A 22,150-nucleotide genomic window follows, 5' to 3' on the forward strand; every position below is an offset into this window, starting at 1 on the left:
TTGGGCATGTGAACTGAATAGATACTTTTTCAAAGATAAGACACTGAAATGACCAAAAGGTATATGAACAGTTGCTCAGCTTCACTAAAAGGTGATCAACATTACTAATTATCAGGGAAATGCAAATTAAAACCACAATGAAATATCACTTCATATCTGTTAGGATGGCTATTATCAGAAGGACAAGAGACATCATGGGTTGGCAATGGCATGGAGAAAAAAGAATCCTTGTACATCACTGGTAGAAATGTAAATTAATATAGCCATTTTGAAAAACAATACAGTGGTTTCTCAAATAATAGAACAATCACATGATCCAGCAATCCTACTTCTGGGTATACATCCATAAGAAATAAAATCAGTATCTCAAAGAGATAATTGCACCCCCCATCTTCATTGTAGAATTATTCACAATTGCCAAAACATAGAAACCACCTTAGTGATCAACAGATACATAGAAAAAGAAATTGTGGTATGTACACATAATAAAATACTATTCAGCATTAAAAAAGGGAAATCTTGCTATTTGTGACAACACAGATGGCCCTAGAGGACATTATGCATTATTATGCTAAATGAAATAATCCAGACAGAAAAAGACAAATAGATGATCTCATGTATATGTAGAATCTAAAAATGTTGAATTCATAGAAGTAGGGAGTAAAATGGTTTTCAGGAATTGGGAGTGGGGTAATTGGGGAGATGTTGGTCAAAGAGTAAAAACTTTCAGTTATAAGATGAATATGTTCTGAGGATCTAATGTAGCTCACAGTAACTATAGTTAATAATATGGTATTGAATACTTTAAAATTAATAAGATAGATCATCAGTATTCTCATTATAAAAAATATTTAAAATGGTAACTATGCGAGATGATGAATGTTTAATTAGCTTAACTGTAATAATCATTTCACTGTATATGTGAAATAATCATGTTTTCATCTTAAGTCTATACAATTTCTATTGTCAATTACACCTCAATAGAGCCAAAACATAAGAATTAACAAAGAAATATTAATTAAAACAAAAATAAGAAACTACGCTTTGTCAAATCGGAAAAAAATAATAACTCAAATAAAGGGAAAGTAAATTGAAATAACTTTTTATGAGAACAGCAGGCAATATAAGGTTTATCAATCCGACTTGTATCATTGAATCCAGTTCAAACATCTATATTAATTATTTTCTGTCTAAAAATTTAGCACTAAATGTTCTCATCAGTTGTTTTAAACCGATAACAAACAAAAGACTCTAATTGTTCCAATAACAGAATATAGGTTAAATAATGGCTACACAATTGCACATAGCTACATAATGAAACATTATTTTGAAATTAAACACAATGTTTCAAAGTTTATTAATGACTTGAAACGTCGACTAAATTTAAAAAATTAAAATATTTAAAACTGGCCAGGCATGGAGTTTCACGCCTGCCATCCCAGCACTTTGGGAGGCCGAGGCAGGCGGATCACCTGAGGTCAGGAGTTTGAGACCAGCCTGGCCAACATGGTCAAAATCCTTCTCTACTAAAAAAAAAAAAAAATATACACATACACACACACAAAAAAAAATTAGCTAGGCATGGTGGTGGGCATTTTTATCCCAGGTTCTTTGGAGACTGAAGCAGGAGAATTGCTTGAATTCGAGAATAGGAGGTTGCAGTGAACCTAGATCGCGCCATTGCACTCCAGCCTGCTGGGCGACAAAGCGAAACCCTATCTCAAAATAAACAAATAAATAAAATAAAAAATAAAAACTATACTTGTAAATCCCAAATTTATTCATTATAATAAATACCTGTAGGAGCCAACCCCCAATATGGCACTCAGAATAAACTTGACTCCTGTTATTCACATATTTGTATACTGCCCTTCCATGTTGTCTCACAGATACAACCATTTGTATATGGTAGATTTATGGAACATGACTTCCAGGGCTAGATCATAAAAATACCCACCTCTAGTTCTCATAGATCGCTTGCTGAAGAAATAGTCATAAAGGTAGATGAATACTAAGCTAACCAAGTGAAGAGGCCCTTACGGAAAGGAACTGAGGCTTCCCACCAACAGCCAGTACCAACCTGAAAGCCATGTGATTGACTACCTAGGCAATGATTTTTCCCATCTCAGGAAGGCCTTTAAATGACTAAAACCCCAGCCAACATCTGATGGTAAACTCATTAGAGAGATTAGTAAAAAATATCCAGCCAAACCACTTTCAAATCCCTGACCCATAGAAACCAAACAATTATAAATGACTATTTTTACTTTACACACTTGATAACTAATAAACACATACATGCCTAGAGAAAATACTGAAAGGATATAGACTAAAATGTCATCAGATGATAGGTGAATTACTGGAGTTTTTCCTGGCTTTTATTTTACTATGATGACATTTTTTATGGTTAAAATGATTTTTTAAAGATGCTTTAAAACGAGAACTCATGAACTAGCAAGATTGCTATCTATCTTTCTGGTTAATATAGATGTAAGTTTCTAAGATCTATGGTTTTCAAAGCGAAATAGAAGTGTCATCACTTTTTTTTTTTTTTTTTTACAAATGTCTTATTTGAGGAGACAGAACCCAGGAATTTTTTTGTTTATTTTTAATTTAGACTTACATATCTTATAATTTTAGAGGTACCTTTCAGAGGTTCATATCAGATTGTCAGCTTTAAGTTTCAGTGTTGCAAACATTTAACTTTTACTGAATCATCATTAGCATTTTTGTTTGACCACGGCATGTTGATGCCATGGTGAATCATCACTTTTATTTAATTTAATTTTTTTTTTTTTTTTTTTTGGAGACAGAGTCTTACTCTGTCACCCAGGCTGGAGTGCAGTGGCATGATCTCTGTTCACTGCAAGCTCTGCCTCCCAGATTCACACCATTCTTCTGCCTCAGCCTCCCTAGTAGCTGGGACTACAGGTGCCTGCCACCATGCCCATCTAATTTTTTGTATTTTTAGTAGAGACGGGGTTTCACCATGTTAGCTAGGATGGTCTTGATCTCCTGAACTCGTGATCCGCCTGCCTTGGCCTCTCAAAGTGCTCGGATTACAGGCGTGGGCCACCGTGCTTGGCCTTATTTAAATTTTTTAAATGTCTCACATTGCCATAAAGAAATACCTGAGACTGGGTAATTTATACAGAAAAGAGGTTTAATTGGCTCATGGTTATGCAGACTATACAGGAAGCATGATGCTGGCATCTGGTGGGCTTTTGGGGAGGCCTCAGGAAACTTACAATCATGGCAGAAGGTGAAGGTGAAGCTGGTACATCACACGCCCAGAGAAGGAGCAAGAAACAGAGGGGGGAGGTGCTATGGTGCTATACACTTTTAAATGTCCACATCACATCTAATGAAAAGTCACTCACAATCATGAGGAGAGTAACAAGTGAGATGGTGCTAAACCATTCATGAGAAGACCACCCCAATTGTCCAATCAATTCCATCGGGCCCCAACCCCAACACTGGAGATTACATTTCAATATGAGATTTGGACAAAACACACATTCAAACAGTATCAAAAAATATGTGAAACATCTAAAAATTACAGAAATTCTCATTTCTTATAGAAGGGTTGGAAAATACAGAATACCAAAAGTTAAAAAATTTTAAAAAAAAATCTAAATGCATCACTGAAAGGTAAGATTTGCTATTATTTTGGAATATAAAAGATATGCTATGTATATAAGATATAGATATATAAATGGTCGTGGTGACAATAATGAAGAGAAAGGAGGAGGAGGAGAAGAGGGAAAGGAGAAAAAAATGGGAAGATAGATGGACAGATAGAAAGAAATAGTTATAATTTCCCTTTGCTGCTAAGAAAACTAGATTTGTATATCTAAAGTTTCCTTTGATTTCTGGATTAGGGAATGCTGTGCATATGTGTGTTCCAAGATAGAACTTTGTAGGAACAGATCTAATAATATCATATGTAACAGCATGGAACTGAAAATGTTGGAGGAGGGAGTTGAAAAGAATGACCTAATGTCCACATAATACCCTACCTTTTTCTTTTTTCTTTTCTTTTTCTTTTGCAATTTTATAAGTTTCTTTGATGTATTTGACAATCAGCGATTAGTTCTTATCCACACTGACTGTCTGTAGATTTTGGAAAGCGGGAACAGGTACATAGGTAACCAAAGTATAGAGTTTATTTGGTGAATCTTCATTCTCATTACGTTTTTTCGACAACCACACACAGATTCGGTGTGAGACATTCCTTATTCCTTGGGCCCAGACAGCTTTGCGAGCCTGGTATCAAAGCTCACATCTGGAGTTCCCATCTCCTTCATGGAAAATTTCTGAATCTCTTTGGGTGCCTGAGGGGCACGCTTCTTGAAGCCCACTCCATGGATGTGCTTGTGAATGTTGATGGTGTATTCTCAGGTCACCACCTCGTTGCTGGCAGAATGGCCCTTTTTTCTTCCTGCCACCCTTCTTTGTGGGAGTCATTCTGCCGGGTCCAAGTTGGAAAGGAAGCAATATCCTACCTATTTGTTTTAAATCTTTCACTAGTTGCTTTCTGTAACTTGAACCAAATCTTAGCTCACACAGAAATTACAGAGGCAGAATTGTGGAGAGGATGAAAATGAAGAATTGAAAGATAACCTTATTTCAGATTCCAGTTATACACCTGGCATTCCTGCGACCTGAAGTTACTGACCCACTCTGTGCCCCAGTTTCTTCCTCCTGTGCCATGGGGCTAACTATACTACCTACCTAAAAGGGTTGTGTGTGAGCATTAAATTATGTAATATTAGAAGTGAGAGGCTATCATTAAGTTTATTACAATATTTTATATAATTATTCATGGTTTTTCATGTTTTAAAAATGTATATAGTACATTATGAATTACAAAGATGAACATGGCCTTAAATTTTTCATTTTTTTTTCTTTTGATATTTTATATTATGTATACTTTAATGTAATTCCCCATCATGAGATCAGTAATCCCCCATCCTGAGATCAGTAAAATATTACCCTCTTCCATTTTCCTGGCCTACTTTAGTTTCCTCTAGAGCATGATATCAGATGAGGGTCTAATTTTAATTTTTTCCAAGTAGTTAACTAATTTTCTTATTACTACTTTTTAACTAACCTTTCCTTCTCTTATTTACTTGTTGTGTCAAATTTATCAAACACATTTAATACTTATCATGCATCACATTTTTTTTTCCCTCAGGCATCTGGAGATTCCTTCGTGATTTTTCTCCATATCACTGATTCAATTAGCTGAAATGTGAATACTACTTGTATGTTTTATGTTTTAATATTTAGAAGATGAATTTTAATTCTACTACTGCATTTTTCTTTAACTTTTATTTTTGTCTTATATCCTTTTCATTTTTGAATGATTCATTTTTTTGCTTCTGTACTATTTTATTAATGTATGCTCCATGTGAGCTTTTTTTTTTTTTTAATATTGTCTCCCTCATGTATTTATCCAAAGAGAAGTATCTTTTTTTTTTTCTTTTTTTTTTTTTTTTGAGACGGAGTCTCGCTCTGTCGCCCAGGCTGGAGTGCAGTGGCGCAATCTCGGCTCACTGCAAGCTCCGCCTCCCGGGTTCACGCCATTCTCCTGCCTCAGCCTCCCGAGTAGCTGGGACTACAGGCGCCCGCCCCTGCGCCCGGCTAATTTATTCTATTTTTAGTAGAGACGGGGTTTCACCATGGTCTCGATCTCCTGACCTTGTGATCCGCCCACCTCGGCCTCCCAAAGTGCTGGGATTACAGGCGTGAGCCACCACGCCCGGCCGAGAAGTATCTTTCTAGACTAGTATTTGTTGACTGTCTCTTTGGCTAGCACTACCAAATAGTTTTAATGAAAATATTGACCAGTAAACGTTATCATATCACATAATGGCAGCTTATAAGTACAGAAGTCAGTTTATGGTTTCAATTAGAATATTCCAGGCTCTATGCTATCACCTGTGTACAAAACTAGCATATAGGTCTTTTCAGTTAAAAATACGGATTAACTGCATCAATCCCCTCATTTCCTATTCCACAATTCCTTTCATTCTAGTCTATCTTTCACACTGTGGCCATATTATCTTTCTAAAATACAAAGGTGATCATGATATTCCCAGACTTACAGTATGTAGGTTATAATTTATTCAGAAAACATTCATGAATTTTCCCAATCTTTCCCAAACTAATTTTTTTGTGCATCAACGTGTATCACTTCTTATTTCAACACTCATTACATAGTCAAGCCTAACAAAGCTGCCTTTCCAGGCTCACATTCCTAGGTTCATTTTTTCTCATGCTGTTTCTTCTTTTTAGAAGACTTCCTTATGCTCTTCTTACTGATACATTCTTTCACACAGATCTCAATTTCTTCTCCAATGTGAAAACTGTTAATTGCAAATTCCTCTGTGTGCCATAGCACTTTATTTCTGCCACCATTGCAGAAAACTAAACTCCTACAAAGAGAGAAGAATGAATGAGGCAGTTACACTTTCTAAGTTGGCTTGGGTCAAAACTGGAACAGCTGCCCAAGGCATAGTGCACAGGAACAGGAGTGGGAGCGCAGTTGTTACAGAATTACTCTCAATGGGCAGTCACTGTTTATGTTCAGCTCTTTGTATGTGTGGGGCACCTCCTCTAAATATAAACATATCACCATCTTAAAGGTAAAACAAATTGGAACCAAAGAACTAAAGAGTGTAACTTTATATACTATTTTATTTAGGGGTTTGAGTGTATCTGTATGTGTATGCCTATTTTAGCTCTGTGAAAATAGGTTCCTTATGTAATTCATCTCTTTATTTCTAAAGTCTTGTAGGGTGCTTAAGCATGCATATTACATGACAAATATTTAGGTTTACTAATTGTTATTATTATTATTGAGATGGAGTCTTGCTCTGTCATGTAGTAGCACAATCTCTGTTCACTGCAAACTCCGCCTCCGGGGTTCAAGGGATTCTTCTGCCTGAGCCTCCCAAGCAGCTGGGATTACAGGCGCCCACTACCACGCCCAGCTAATTTTTGTGTTTTTAGTAGTGACGAGGTTTCACTATGTTGGCCAACCTGGTTTCGAACTCCTGACCTCCAATGATCTGCCCGCCTCAGCCTCCCAAAGTGCTGGGATTACAGGCACGAGCCACCACGCGCGGCCAGTTCTCTAATTCTTTAATTCTTTCAACAAATATTTCTTGAGTCTCTGCTATATGTAGGTATGATGACAGACCTTAGGAATAAAACAGCAAGCCAAAACAGAGATTTCATGGAGGATGGACTAGTATGAGCTATATTTTGTCTACCCCAAATTTCTATGTCGAACCCCTCACCACCAAAGTGACTGTATTTGCAGACAGGAACAATAAAGAGGTAAGGTTAAACTGAATCATAAAAGTAGGTATTCACTTCAATATAACAGGTGTCCTTATAAGAGCAAAGAAGAAACCAGGGATATCTTCACAGAGGAAAGACCATGTGCAGACACAGTGAGAAAGTGGCCATCCAAAAGCCAAAGGAAGAGGCCTCAGGAGAAACAAAACCTGTAAGCACATTGATCTTGGACTTCCAGCTGACAAAACTATGAAAAAATAAATTTCTGTTGTTTAAGTCCCTAGTCTGTCATATTTTGTTATGGTAGTCTTAGCAAACTAACACATGAACCATTATGAAGAGGTTGCTAAGTAGGAGAGAAACCAGGTCCTTTAGTCAACAAAATATGTTAAGGATTTCAGGTATTCTTCACAGTGTTATATGAAGCCATAGAAAAGTTTTAGAGGGGAAACGATCATTTTTGTGGTCTGAAAATATTACACTGAAAGACTAAGTGGTAGGTAAGCAAGAAAAACTGTTGAAGATCAGTGCAGCTATATAGTTGAAATAAATAAAAAATGTTCAATTAATTTTAGCCTACAAATGGCAAACAACAAACAGGGCTTATTAAGTACTATTTTTCTGAAGAAAAAACAGACTCAGGGCTTAATATAGGCTCAATAAAAATAATTTTAAACAATACTTAGAATAATAATTTTGAAATATAGTAAGAGTCTTACTGATGAAAAATCAAATGATTAGTTATTATACTTAGCTAGAAAAAGGGAAAAATAATAGGGTTTTGATATGGTTTGGCTCTGTGTCCCCACCCAAATTTCATCTTGTAGCTCCCATAATTCCCACGTGTTGTGAGAGGAACCCAGTGGGAAATGATTGAGTTATGGGGGCAGGTCTTTCCTGTGCTCTTTTTGTGATAGTTAATGTGTCTCACAAGATCTGATGGTTTTAAAAAATGGGAGACGTGCTGCACAAGCTCTCTTTTTGCCCATTACCATCCAAGTAAAATGTGACTTGCTCCTCCTTGCTTCCACCACTATTGTGAGGCTTTCCCAGCAACATGGAACTGTAAGTCCAATTAAACCTCTTTCTTTTGCAAATTGCCCAGGGGTATGTCTTTATCAGCAGAGTCAGAATAAATCAGTACAGGCTTGGAATACTGTTAAAACAAAAAAGTTGATTAAACTGCTTTATAATATAATCCTTTACATTAGAGTTACGTAATTACAGATAAATATATTTAAATAAATGTAAGTTATCTCTATTTTCCAAAATAAAATATATGTAATATACAAATAAACACTATTATACAAAATGAGTTAATAAAATCAATTTTTGGCACAAGTTCTCAGTGAATGTTTGTGTGGCGGATCTGATTTTTTTACACATTTTATCTGTTTTGCCTTAAATCTTGACTTGGCATGTGTATTTAGTTCTCTTAATCTCTTCTAAAACTTGACAGTGTGTCCCAGGTCACAAGATAATTTAGAAAAATCCTGACTTCTCTAGAACAAACTATTTTTGAAGTAAATTCATGTCTGAGGTGGAATCATAATAAATATAAATAACAATCATTTGAGAAATTATTATATTAAATATTAATCCATCATTACTTTCATGCTGCTGCTTTCATTCTACAGTGAAAATTGTATGGAACATCAGAAAATCGGTCATAATGAAATAAGCTGAGTTCACTTTTGAAAAGCCATTTGATCCCACACTGAAAAATAACACAACCATTATACATGAATAATCAAGATAAGTGAGTCATTTGGGAATGACAAAGTTGGTTTCTGAACATTGATATGGCCAACAGAAAAAAAATTTGGAAAAAATAAGCTAATAAAAATATTTAAAACTTGCTATTGTCTCGCCACAATCCTTCTCTCCTTTCTCAGAGGAGACAGGAATGAAAGCATTAAGAGTTCCTGATAGCATCTGGATTTGCTCTTTGAGTAATGGAAAATTAGATCATCCATAAATGATCACAGATAAACCTTACCTTATAAATCCAATTAAAACTGACAGATCCATGTAAGTGTAACTCCTAGACTATAATGACTGCAAAAGAGCATAATTTTTTTTTGTTCTAAGACCTAACCATTTACATGCCTCATGTAGAAACTGTAGGGGCTGGGCAAATATTCTTTAGACTGCAGACTTGTCCCAATTATAGAATATTGGAACATGTTCCATTCAAGTATTTTTTATACCTAATGCCAGTGTCTTAAATATCTTTTAATACATGTAAAAATGTGTGTGGATTTGTGTGCCTGTGTGTGTGCACTCACACCTGCAGAAGCATTTGCATGCTAATGCCAAGAAAGAATATGTACCAGTATACAATAAAAATATTTACTTTTCTACCAAAATTACATGTAGAAATTCTAATTAATCTTGTATATTTAGCTTTGATACTTTGTTGTTATTTATGATTTATCAATGAGGGCATATCCCTATCTTGTGGTCCAAATACATTTCAGCCTTAATATCTAAGAAAAACAAACAAACAAATCGAATTTAGTTGTCATGTTTAATTACATCTTATTTTATCAATAATAATAATAACAATAAAACTGAAACCAATTGTCAGGCTAGCTCATCCAATCATATCCAGAGGAACTGAGAAATGGAGAGTAAGCATTGAGTACACAAAAGTAAATCTCCTCTGATAAGGACTGAGATGTCCCATGACCAAGCAGCAGTATTTCACACAACTAAACCACTAAATATACATATTCCATCCAATTATTCAGAAAGGAACCTTAGAGATTACTTGTTATTTCAATCCCTTTATCTTGCAAGAGCTAAAATAGAATCCAAAGAAACAGATTTGTCTTTGGTTCTTCACCATTTACTAGCTAAAACCTCACAAGGATTTAGGTCTCCTGTTATTTATTTCAGCTTTCTCTCCAGTTTTAGCTATTATTTAACCTAAAATTGCTAGTTTAAACTTCAACTACATTCACAAAATATTTTACTTTTCATTCATTTCTAACCATGATGTCTTTCCACTAAATGTGGTCATCTTCACAATTTATGTATATTGCCACAAAGTTTCTCTGATTGACAGGGACAATCATCAATGGTGACAGAAACATAAAAATATATAGATATTTTTATGTAGAAATATAGCCATTTTTATATGATATGATAGAAATATAGTCATTTTGGTGGCCTAAAAACACAGCCCGGGTGTTTTAAAATACCTCGGCCAGAATTCTGTGATTAAGTTCATCACACACAAAGTTTTCATCCTTTAATTGTAATGTTTCCTTTGTAGACATCACTTACATTGTATTCTATAATGATAATGAACAAGCTCAGCTGAAGTAACACTCTCAGATAGATGAAAGCCTGGGTTGAGCATACTAGAAAAAGATTAATTTATAATTTAAAGACTGTTAAAGAGGGGTTTGAATTTGGAAGGATGGATTAGATGTATGCTTCCTTACTCTTTCCATTAAGTACACTATAAACACTGACATAACATATAAAACACATATAGAATGACTTTGAAAGGTAGAGAACAGAAGGCAGTCTGGTTAGGAACCTGAGGACCTGAGAAAATATAACGGCGAGTTCCTGGGGTTTCCTTTTTGCCTCATGTATTCCAGACTAGGCGCTAAAGAAGCTGGTAACTCAGAAACTGCAACAGTATAGATTTAAAAGTCCAAAACAAAAGCACACCCTCTCTAACAAATACTAATAAAGGGACAATCTAAAGAGATAAAAAGCTTTTAGACAATAATTGATCTACTTCAGTCAAATACCACAAAGAATATTGGCATCCCCACCCCATCCCTGCCAGCAAAGGAGCATGAGGAGACTGGATTTCCACTCTCATCAGGCTGCAACAAGGCTCTGTAAACCTCCCTCCCAGCCAGGAAAGTGTTAGAGAAGGCTGATTTGAAGAGTCAGGACTTCCTTTCACACCAGGCAATAATGGTACGTGTCTCCCCTTCCTTACTGGAGTGGTGTCAGAGGGCACCTAGTGGACAGCCAGAAATGTAACTACCACTCATAAGTAAAGAGGCTACTTCCCTTCCCCTACTCCACTATAGTATTAATAGAGGTCACGTAGGAAGCAGTAATGAGCAGTAATTCCCCTTCCAGCCAGAGTAGTTTCAGTGGAGTAGGCCTAGAAAGGAACCTGAATTTCCATAGCAGCTCATCAGTAACATGGAGTTCTTTCTCCCCAGGTGTCAAGGAAAGTTGAGTTGGAGACCTAGACTTTCACTCCAGTCTGGCATTCATAAGTGGTGACCTCTTTCCCCTTGGAAATGTATCAAAGGAAAACTGCTAAAACAGATGATTTAAATAATTTCTGGAGTCTTATAATACCCAAATATCCAGTTTTTAATAAAAATTATTTACTATACTAAGAACCAAAAACATTTCTACTTGCAAAAAGATCAATAGATGGATGCCAACATCAAAATTATCACAGATATTAGAATTATCAAACAAGGGTATTACAAAAAGGCTTTAATAAACAATAAATAAATATGCTCAAAAGAAATGAAAAAATAGTGTGGACAAACAGACTTAGCAAAGTAAAACAGTCTCGGCCAAAAAATAAAAGATGAAAAAAAAAATTTTAGAACAGAAAAATAAAATAACCATAATTTAAAATGCAATGAATGGGCTCAACAGTAGATAGAATAAAGAATCAGTAAATCTGAAGATAGAAGAACAGGAATTACTTAGGGTGAACCACAAAGAGAAAGTAGACTAAAATAAAATAAATCCTCAGGGACATGTGAGACTATAACAAAAGATCTAACATTTGTGTCATCAGAGTTTCAAAAACAAAATGAGGGTGCAATTGAAAGAGTATTTGAAAAAAATGACGAATAATATCCAAAAATTTACTATAAGACATAAATCTACAGATTCAAGAAGTTTAGGCCAGGTATAGTGGCTCACACTTGTAATCCCAGTACTTGGGGAGGCAGAGGCAGGCGAATCACCAGAGGTCAGGAGTTTGAGATCAGCTTGAACAACATGGAGAAACCCCATGTCTACTGAAAATACAAAATTAGCTGGGTGTGGTGGCACATGCCTGTATTCCCAGCTACTCAGGAGGCTGAGGAAGGAGAATCGCTTGAACCTAGGAGGCAAGAGGTTGTGGTGAGCCGAGATAGCACCATTGCACTCCAGCCTGGACAACAAGAGCAAAACTCCGTCTCAAAAAAAAAAAAAAAAAAAAAAAAAACTCAGCAAACCTAGAACAGGCTGAACCCAAAGAAATTAATAATAGAGAAAACATAGTAAAACTTCTGAACACTCAATAGAGAAAAAAATAATAGAAAGTAGCACATGAGAAATGAAACTTAACCTACAGGGGAAAATTTTTTGAATGACAAGAGTTATCAGAAACTATAAATTTCAAAAAAATGTTGCATGTTTTTCAAGCGCTAAAAGCAAAGAACTGTCAACTCAAAATTCTGTATTGGGCAAAAATACAGTTCAAGGAGAAAAATTTCAAGGAATTCTCAGAGAAACTTAGAAACTTTATTTCAATGAGGAAAGAACAAAGAAGACAAAAAGAGCAAAAGTATAGCTAAACAGAATAAACTATCCTAGACTTGAGTGTGCTAAATTATGTTTGACGGTTGAAGCAAAATGTATAATGCTCTGATGTGATTCTCAATGTATGCAGAAGAAATACTGAAGCCAATTTTAAATTGGAAAGCAAAAGAGATTCAAAGGGTAGTGATATTTCTACACTTAGCTCATAAAGTAAGGTGTTGACACTAGTGGACTGTGACAAGTTGGTGCATATAACACCCAGAATAACCACTAAAAATCCTATACAAAGAGATACACTAAAAAATGCTAAAATAAATAAAAATACAATTGTTAAAATTGTTCAAATAACCCACTGGGAGGCAGGAAAACAGAAAACAGAGAAGAAAAATAAAACAAGGAGAACAAAGAGAACACAAAAAATTAAAACGGTAGAGTTAATCTCCAACACCTCAGTTAAGTAAATGAAATCTGCCAATTAAACAATGTACATTTGGTAGAGTAGATTGAAAATATGACCCAGGTATATGATGATTACAAAAAACTCACTTCAAATTTAATAATATATGTAGGTTGAGAAATTATAAAAAAACGGAGAAATATATACCATTGCAAACATGAATCAAATAAAAGCAGATGAGCCTCAATTCACATTAGATATCTTATACTTCATAGAATATTGCTGGGGGCTGAGATTACCATTACTTAAAGAGAAAGGAGTCAATCTGTTAGGAAAGTATAGCAATCCCAAATGTACACTACCAAACCAGAGAGCTGCAACATGTGTGAATCAAACCTGATAGAATTAAAAGAGAAAATAGATGGATCTAAAATCATAGTTGGAAACTACAACACTCCTCTGATAATAATTGATAGAACAACTAAAAAATGGCTGAGTCAGTATTCCATAATCAGTCAATGTTATCCTTCATAGTAACAGACTACAAAATTAAAAAACAAAAACCAAAAAACAAAAAATAAACAAACAAAAAAACACATGGTATCAACTGATGCAGGAAAAGCATTTAAGAAAATTCAACACCATTTGTGATTTTCAAAAAAAGTTTTCAGAAAACTAAGAATATGGAAGTTTCTCAATTTTATAAAGAACATTTACCAAAAACAAAACTAAACAAAACAAAAAACCACCACCAACAAAAAACCTCCATAGCTAATACCGTAATTAATGATGAAAGACAGAATGCTTTTCCTTGAAGATCAGGAAAAAAAAGCAAGGGTGGCTACACTCACTACAGCTATCCAACACAGTATTGGAAGTTCTAGCCATAACAATAAAGCCATATAAATTTTTAAAAAAAGAAATGAGGAAACAAAAGATGTATCAACTGAACAGGAAAAAATAAAACTGAATACTAATCTTACGCATATATGGAACAATGATATATGTCAAAAATCCCAAGAAATATAAAAGTAAACTTAGAATACATGAATTTAGTTTGACAATACAAGATTAACATATAATAACCTATTCTATTTCCATATATTAGGAATGGTTAAAAAAGTGAAATAGGTATAAATCTTACAAAACTTAAACTAGTATGTTGAAAATTATACAATGTTGTTTCAAAAAATTAAAGAAGTTCAAAGTAAATAGGAAACGTGCCATGCCCATGGATTGAAAGTCTCAATAAATATTATCCCAATTATCCCAAAATTGATATATATTTTAAACACAATTCCTATCAAAATCCTACCAATATTTTAGACATACACAAACTTATTCTAACTGTATGTATATAGCTAGCTACAAAGGAACTTGAAGAACTAAAATAATTTTGATAAAAGTAAAGTGGGAGGAAATATACTACCTCATTTGAAGACTTATATATAGTTAAAATAACCAGGAATGGTGGTGGGATAGACACATAGATTAATTGAACAGAATAGAGAACTCAGAAATAGTCCCACATAACTAATTTTTGACAAAGATGCAAAAGAATTCAATGGAGGAAATATAGCCATTTCAAAAAAATGGTGCTAAAATGGTGTTGGAGCAATTGAGTATCTACAATCAAAACAAATAAACAAAAAACAACTTTATCTGAACTTCATACCTTGTAAAAAAAATTGACTCAAAATGAATCACAGATTTAAACAGAAAACTATAAAAACCTTTACAAAAAATCATAGAAAATCTTCAGAAAATAGTGCCTAGTGAAACTTTTTAGATATGACACCAAAAGCATAATTCATAAAAGGAAAGAAAAAAAAGTAAACTAGACTTCATTGAAATTTAAAACTTCTGCTTTATGAAATATATTGTTAAGAAGATGAAAATAAAAGTTACAGACTGGATGAATATATTTACAACCACATATCTGAAAGAGGACTCAGAGCTAAAATATATATTTAAAAAAAAAACCTTTCAAAACTGAACAGTGAGAAAAAATAACAATCCAATTAGAAAATGGGCAAAACAAAGAGACACTTCTCTGACAAAGATACATGGATTGTAAAAAAATCACAAAAAAAAAGATGTTCAACATTAGCAGTCATTTGGGAAATGCAAATTAAAATCAAAATTAAGAACCAATACAAACTTATTAGAAGAGATAAAATAAAAACTAGTTACAATAGGAAAAGCTGTGAGGATGTAGAGAAGCTGGATTTCTCATGCATTGCTGTTGGGGTGTAACATGGTACAGTCATGGCAAAATAGCTTGGCAGTTTCTTTTTTAAAAAGTCAACATGCATTTATGATACAACATCACAATCATACCTCGTTGTATTTATTCCAGACAAATAAAAACAGGTCCACACAAAAACCTGTACATGATTGTTCATAGCAGCTTTATTTGTACGTGCTCCAAACTGGAAATATCAAAATGTCCTAAAATAGGTGCATGGTTAAACAAACTATCATACATCCATTCCACAGACTACTCAACAACAAAAAAGAGAAAAAAATCTAAAATATATTGATGTAAGAAATAACCTCCATGGATCTCAAGGGCAATATGCTGAGTGAATAAAAGCCAACTTCAAAGTGTCATACACCATATGATTTCACTTATATAACATTATCAAAATGACAAAATAATAGTGATAAAGAACAAATTAGTGGTTGTTCAAATCCTAGAGATGACTGAAAGGCTGTTTTTTTTTTTTCTTTCGAGAGAGAGACTGGTATTGATAAGATTATAAGGCCAATTCAAAACTAAACCTGAACTCAGAAAACTTGCTGGACAAGAGTCCTAGATTTGAACCAATAATATTTCTCAGCAATATTTCTTGTGAGCATTACACTCAGTTCATAGGATTCAACTGACTCTAGCAGAAGTTGATTCTAAGTAGGAATGCTTCAACATTGTAATCTGTCCTAATTCCACACCGGTTTTTCCCCACATTATAGCTTACATATAGTTTCAAATAGCAACATTTTTCAACGTCTATGATGAAAACAAACACAAACAATATTATGAACAGTAACAAAAACCAAGCCTTTTCTACAGTTTTTGCTGTCATGATTTAAGAAAAAAAAATCCTTATTAATGTTCTGCATTTGGTTCTATCTAAATAAAAGACAATTTATAGTATAACCATGATCTGAAATTTTATCAGTTTCAAAGAGTTGAGGTGACAAAAAATACAGTACAGGGGCACCCAAGTCTTGGTATCTTAAAAAACGTCCTTTAAGCTGAGATGAGGAAGACATACCCATCACACATACTGGTGAACTGGAAGTAAACCAATGTGAAGGTTGATTTTATCTGTCAACTTGACTAGGCTATGCTACTCAGATTTTTGGTCAAATACCAGTATAGATGTTGCTATGCAGAATACTTACTAGAAGAGAGTAACATTTAAATCTGTAGACACTGAGTAAAGTAGATTACTCTCCATAACGTGGGTGGGGCTCATTTAATCAGTAGAAGATCTTAATAGAAAAAAAGATTGTGGTTCTCTGAGGAAGACAGAATTCTAACCCTGGATTGCCTTCAGACACCAGCTGTAACATCAACTTTGCCCTGGGTCTCTAGTCTCCCAGCCCGCTCTGCTGATTTTGGACTTTTGGGCTTGTCAGCTTCTACAGTTACGAGACAATTCTTTAAAATAATCTCTCTCTTTGTCTCTGTCTGTCTGTCTGTCTCTCTCTTTCTGTATATACATATATATAATGCACATAATATATAAAATGTGTGCATATATGTATATGCACACAGACATACTTCCTATTGGTTCTGTTTGTGTGACAAACCCTGACTGACACAGTGTTCTCAAAAACTTGCAGCTCAGCTTTGTGCAATCTAGAACTTTTCTGTACTGATATCCAAGAATGTTTATAGCATCACTATCTGTAATAGACAAATAATATAAAACATATCTGCCAAAAATAAAATGAATAAATATATAATTCTATAGACATACTATGAAATGCTATGTGGATTCAAGAAATGAAGGAACAACAGCTGCACAACAGCACAGAGGAATTCTAACATATGATGCTAAGCAAAAGAAGCCAGCAACAAAAAAGCGTATGCTATAATTACATGTTGTATGATGTATTATGGCTTTGTATAAGTACATATAAAAGCCAGTCATTCTTTCAGAGGGATATAAAGCTAAATGGTAAAAATGTAAAGAAAATGAGGAAATTATGATGGTGAAATAATTACAGGGGTTATTTTTAAGGAAGAAAATTGGGGTTATAATTTTAAAAAGGCTTGCAGAAGGCAGTTGAGGTGTTGGTAATTTTCTGTTTCTTAATCAGTGTGGAATAAAATGGATGTTAACTTTAAAATAATGCTTCCCTAATCTATAACTTCACATTCTATGCACTTTTCTAAAAGTATATTGTTAAAAATGTGTATTTCAGAACAAAAAAAATAAATGTCATAAACATGGGTGGCTGTTATAAATATGGAAAGGTATTTGATATAGTCCTTAAAATTATTCCACTTCAAACCCGATTGACTCTTTCTCATCTTAAGAAAAACCAATGATTTACTTATCCATGAATATCACAACTTACAATACGAGCAATAAAGGTCTCAATAGTTGCTAGAAGTGAACATGGAGCGAAGTGGCAATAGTTATTTTCTTTCTGTTTAGGGCTATGTTTTAAAGCTATGTTTTCACAATCTTGTGTTAAGAAAACTATATTAATAGTAAAAAATATCCCAAATTAAAAATTACCAGTTAAAGTCAAGATGTCTTCATAAGTTTACACAGTGAGGTACTTCCCGTCTATACAGGCACACATATACACAGACACACATGTATCAATTATAGAAAAAAAATATAAAATGCTAAAGGGACAAAATTAACAAGTCATAGTAGAGTTTGAAAATATACAAGATAAACACCTCTGCAATAAAAATCAGAATCTTTTAGGAAATTAAAGAAATTATATAATAAAATAAAACAATAACTGCTTGGGAGAGTAAGATTTTACATTCATCACAGTCCACTATAAAGTATCAAATTTGATGTTTATTTTTGAATAGAGATGCTTGAGTTGTTTAGAAATATGTGAGAAAAAATCTTAAATAAATAGTAATTATTGGTTTTCCTGGAACCCACTGTAAATTATATAATGAAATGTAGTAAAAGCTGTACTTGTTATCTTACAAGTAGAAAGAGTAGAAATTTAAGTTATTTAAAAATGATTTCTACCCACACCCATTGTAACACTGTTCTTTCTTGTTTAACTACTTAGGTGCAATTTTCAGAGCCATTCTATGGAAATGGTTTGAAGAGCGTTGAAAGTAGAGTATCTCCACACTCATCCAAACATACAAACACACATATACACTTCTAACTTCTTTGCTTACCCTCAATGCTGATGGTGAATAGATAAGATGATAAATTATAACTGAATAAATATATGATATTTAAATAGAGTGACCCAATAGGCAAATAACTTTTTGCTGTTTTCCACTTCTTTATGCAATAGCCATTTCCAGAGTGAATAATCTGTAGCTGTCACAACATAAAGAATGCAAAGATTTACATGGGTTATTGCCCAAAATAAGTTCACCATTTACTTATACTTTTATTTGAGGGGGAAAAAAACACACAAAATGATGATTTCCTTTCAAAGAACTATTAGTTCAACACTTGCTTCAATAAAAGACCCCCTCCCGCCTACTTTACGATAACATGTATAACCAAACTATACATTACAAGAATACAGAAGACATTTGTTAGTGTATAATTGTAATGTTATTTGAGCAAGTCTCCTACAATCTAGGAAGAAATCATAGAAAGATATTTTGTTGTGGTCAGCCATTAAATTCATTGCATCTGTGGTAAGCTGGGCTACTAAATCACATGGCAGGTAAATGTAGAGATTGAACTGATGAGAAGGAGCTCTTTTTGTAGCTATAGAATTCAAATGAGACACTTTTGACCAAAAATCTGCTTTTTTATTTTGTTTGAAAACACAAGATGGTATACATTTTAGAAATATAACTTACAATGAAGTGGTTCTCAACTTGGAGTAATCCCCTTCCCAATCCACAGGATATTTAACAATGCCTGGAGATATTCTGGGTATCACAACTATTGACATCTACTGGATAGAGGCCAGGGATGCTGATAAACATTTTCCAATGCACACAGAAGTCCCCACGCACCACGCAAAAAAATAATTACCTGCACCAAAATGTCAAAAGGGCCTAGATTGAGAAACACTTCTGTAGTGGAAGATTCCCCCTCTACCAACAAATTTCTGGAAGTTTGTATTTCTCACCCTGACCTGAAATTCATCAGTATACGTCAGTTTTAGTTGGCAAAGTACTCCAAACTTAAAGCAGCTTAATTCAAACAGAGAATCAATTATGGACCAAGTTAGAGAGCTGTTATTCATAGGTACAATTTATAAGGGCTTCCTGACTGTCTCCTTCAGGAAATACAACGTTATCTCTTTAGCTCTTTCCATTAGATCCTGGGAACCGTCTTGGCTAAAACTTCTCATGCCCACACAGTAATATCATGGCCTGTTGTTGGGTGGGGGGAAGGGGGAGGGATAGCATTAGGAGATATACCTAATGTAAATGATGAGTTAATGGGTGCAGCACACCAACATGGCACGTGTATACATATGTATCAAACCTGCACGTCGTGCACATGTACCCTAGAACTTAATGAATTAAAAAAAAACACATGAAAGATGAAGCTGGCTTTGCTCATTTACTACCAATAAACAAATGTAAACTTACATTCTTTTTCCATCCTAACAATCACAATTACACTGTTGAATAAAAATTGAGTTTATTAAAGTAAACAAGCTTAAGAAGGTTCCTTATAACATTACTCTTTCCAACATCCTTAGGGATTCAAAATGCAGGTCATAGGGCATGAAAGGCAGGAGTGGAATCAATCTAGATAATGAAATAATCTGCTATCACAATCAGGCTCCACCTTCTTCCTTTTATATTAACTCCCTACTGATTATTACATTTATTGAAATACTAGAAGTTGAGCTTTTAAAACGAAAAAAGGTACATCATTGTAAAGAAATAATAATTAATTCCAAAGTCATTTCCTTAAAATTCTAACCAAAGGAGTAACTCATTATAACCCACTCCAATATTTGCTTCTAAAACGTTCTAAACAATGCTATTACCAATTGTTCTACTTCAAAAAAATTCTACTAAGGAACTATTTGTTATTTAAGTTTTTTTTTTCTTTTTTCCTCATTTTGTTGTTGTTTGGTTTTGTTCTGATTTTTCCTCAAAAAGAGTCAAGACAGCCCGAATTTAAGTCTCTGTTTGGAAGAATTCCAGGACCTCAAAAGCAAATATTAGAAACCATGTAAAAGCCTGTCAGATTATTTGCCCTTAGAAAGGTTTAGGGAATAGGAAGTCATAAGAGCTTTTAAATCCATTTTCTTTGGTCAGAAGACTAGAAGTACAAGGGTCAAGAGAGGTTGCCCTACCTGACATTCTTGCACTTGCTGTAAATAATAGTGACCTACCTGTAAATGATTTCCCCCATAATCCAGACATCTATACACTAAGTTCAGTCATTGCTTTCTTTAGATGGGTTCCCTAAGAGTTAAGTGTGATCTGTGAATGGTAGTTGAGATAAAAACTAGAAATAAGGAAAAGAAAATGTCTTTAAAAGAAGTGTCTCGAGTTTCCGTTTACAAGCCTGAAGGGTTGTTGTACATATTAAAACTGCTGCATAGCTCCATCCCTGGTCAAAGAAATCCCTCCTCCTAACACCCCCACCCCACCGCCGTGGACACTGAAGATGTCAGATCTCTGGGAAACAGCAGTTAGAAAAAGGATGCTTTTCATAGCTTGTACTAGAAAACGCTGGCACCCCCATCCCTGCTTAAAATAGCACTAAACTGAGTCACAATGCAGGAAGCTATACCTTCTGTGTCTCTTCAATAGAATCTAGCTCGTTTCTAGTGAAATGCTAAATAATACTGCATAGCTTTGCCCATGTATGTGACATGTCAATTCTATCCCCCGTTTGCCCTAGATAATTTTACGCTTTATCCATCAGCATGCCACACAAGATAGAAAAATGCAGTTAACAAGATGACAGTGTTAGCTAGGTATTTGGCATCGATATTAGTGAAAGTCTGTCATTTGACAATTATTTCCCTAGCATACCAGACGGTAAAGAAAATGTTTTCATTCATCCGCAAATGACTAACATTTTATTGATGTTTCAAAATGCGGTTGAAACTATTGCACTCTCAATTTCCGAGTCGGTCTTGAGAGTCAGGGCAGAATACTAATACCAGTAACTCCTGCCTCAAATGTCTCCGTTAACTGCCCAGACTTGGAGTGTCAGTTCAGCAGGGAGGTGTTGCTAGTTAAGGATTCTTCGATAAGCCAGTCTGGGTGGTCACAGGTGATGGGAACCCTTCCCTTTCCCCATATATCCCCGTGCATGGCGATAAAAATCACTCTGAACACTGCTACCACCAAGCAAAACGACTCCCCGCCTGCCTCCTAAAGAGCTTAGTCTGGGGAGGCAGCCGGATGCTGACCCCTGCAGAGAGTATTGCTTCGGTGCGCTTTGCCAAAGGACCCTGCTAGCATTATGGAAAACGAGTTAGGTACTTGTGAGGTTTTGCTTTATTTCCTCCAAAGGAAGAAGAACTGGGATCTGGCAAAGAAAATCCTCTTCAAAGACTGCTAAAGGGGGATGGGGTGAAGGAAGGGAGAAAGTTGGGGGTGAGGGGGAGGGAGCTTATTTTTTAATTACTTATTTCCCACTTTCACTTCCCTGCTCTGCTTCCCCAACTCCTCGCTGAACAAGATTGATTGGTGTAGCTGCTAACGACTCAGCCTCGGTTCTCGCATTGATTTGCAAATGGCCCGGAAAA

The 22,150-nt window shown here is 34.8% G+C and overlaps 1 long non-coding RNA gene across 6 annotated transcripts in view; it reads right to left on the reverse strand.

The window, feature by feature from the left end:
* The window catches only part of LOC107127201 (uncharacterized), a 513,156-nt gene that overhangs the window by 490,087 nt on the left and 919 nt on the right, over positions 1-22,150 (reverse strand). The window lies entirely within an intron of this gene.

This window comes from Macaca fascicularis, chromosome 1, assembly GCF_037993035.2.
Source record: "Macaca fascicularis isolate 582-1 chromosome 1, T2T-MFA8v1.1".
Classification (NCBI taxonomy): domain Eukaryota; kingdom Metazoa; phylum Chordata; class Mammalia; order Primates; family Cercopithecidae; genus Macaca; species Macaca fascicularis.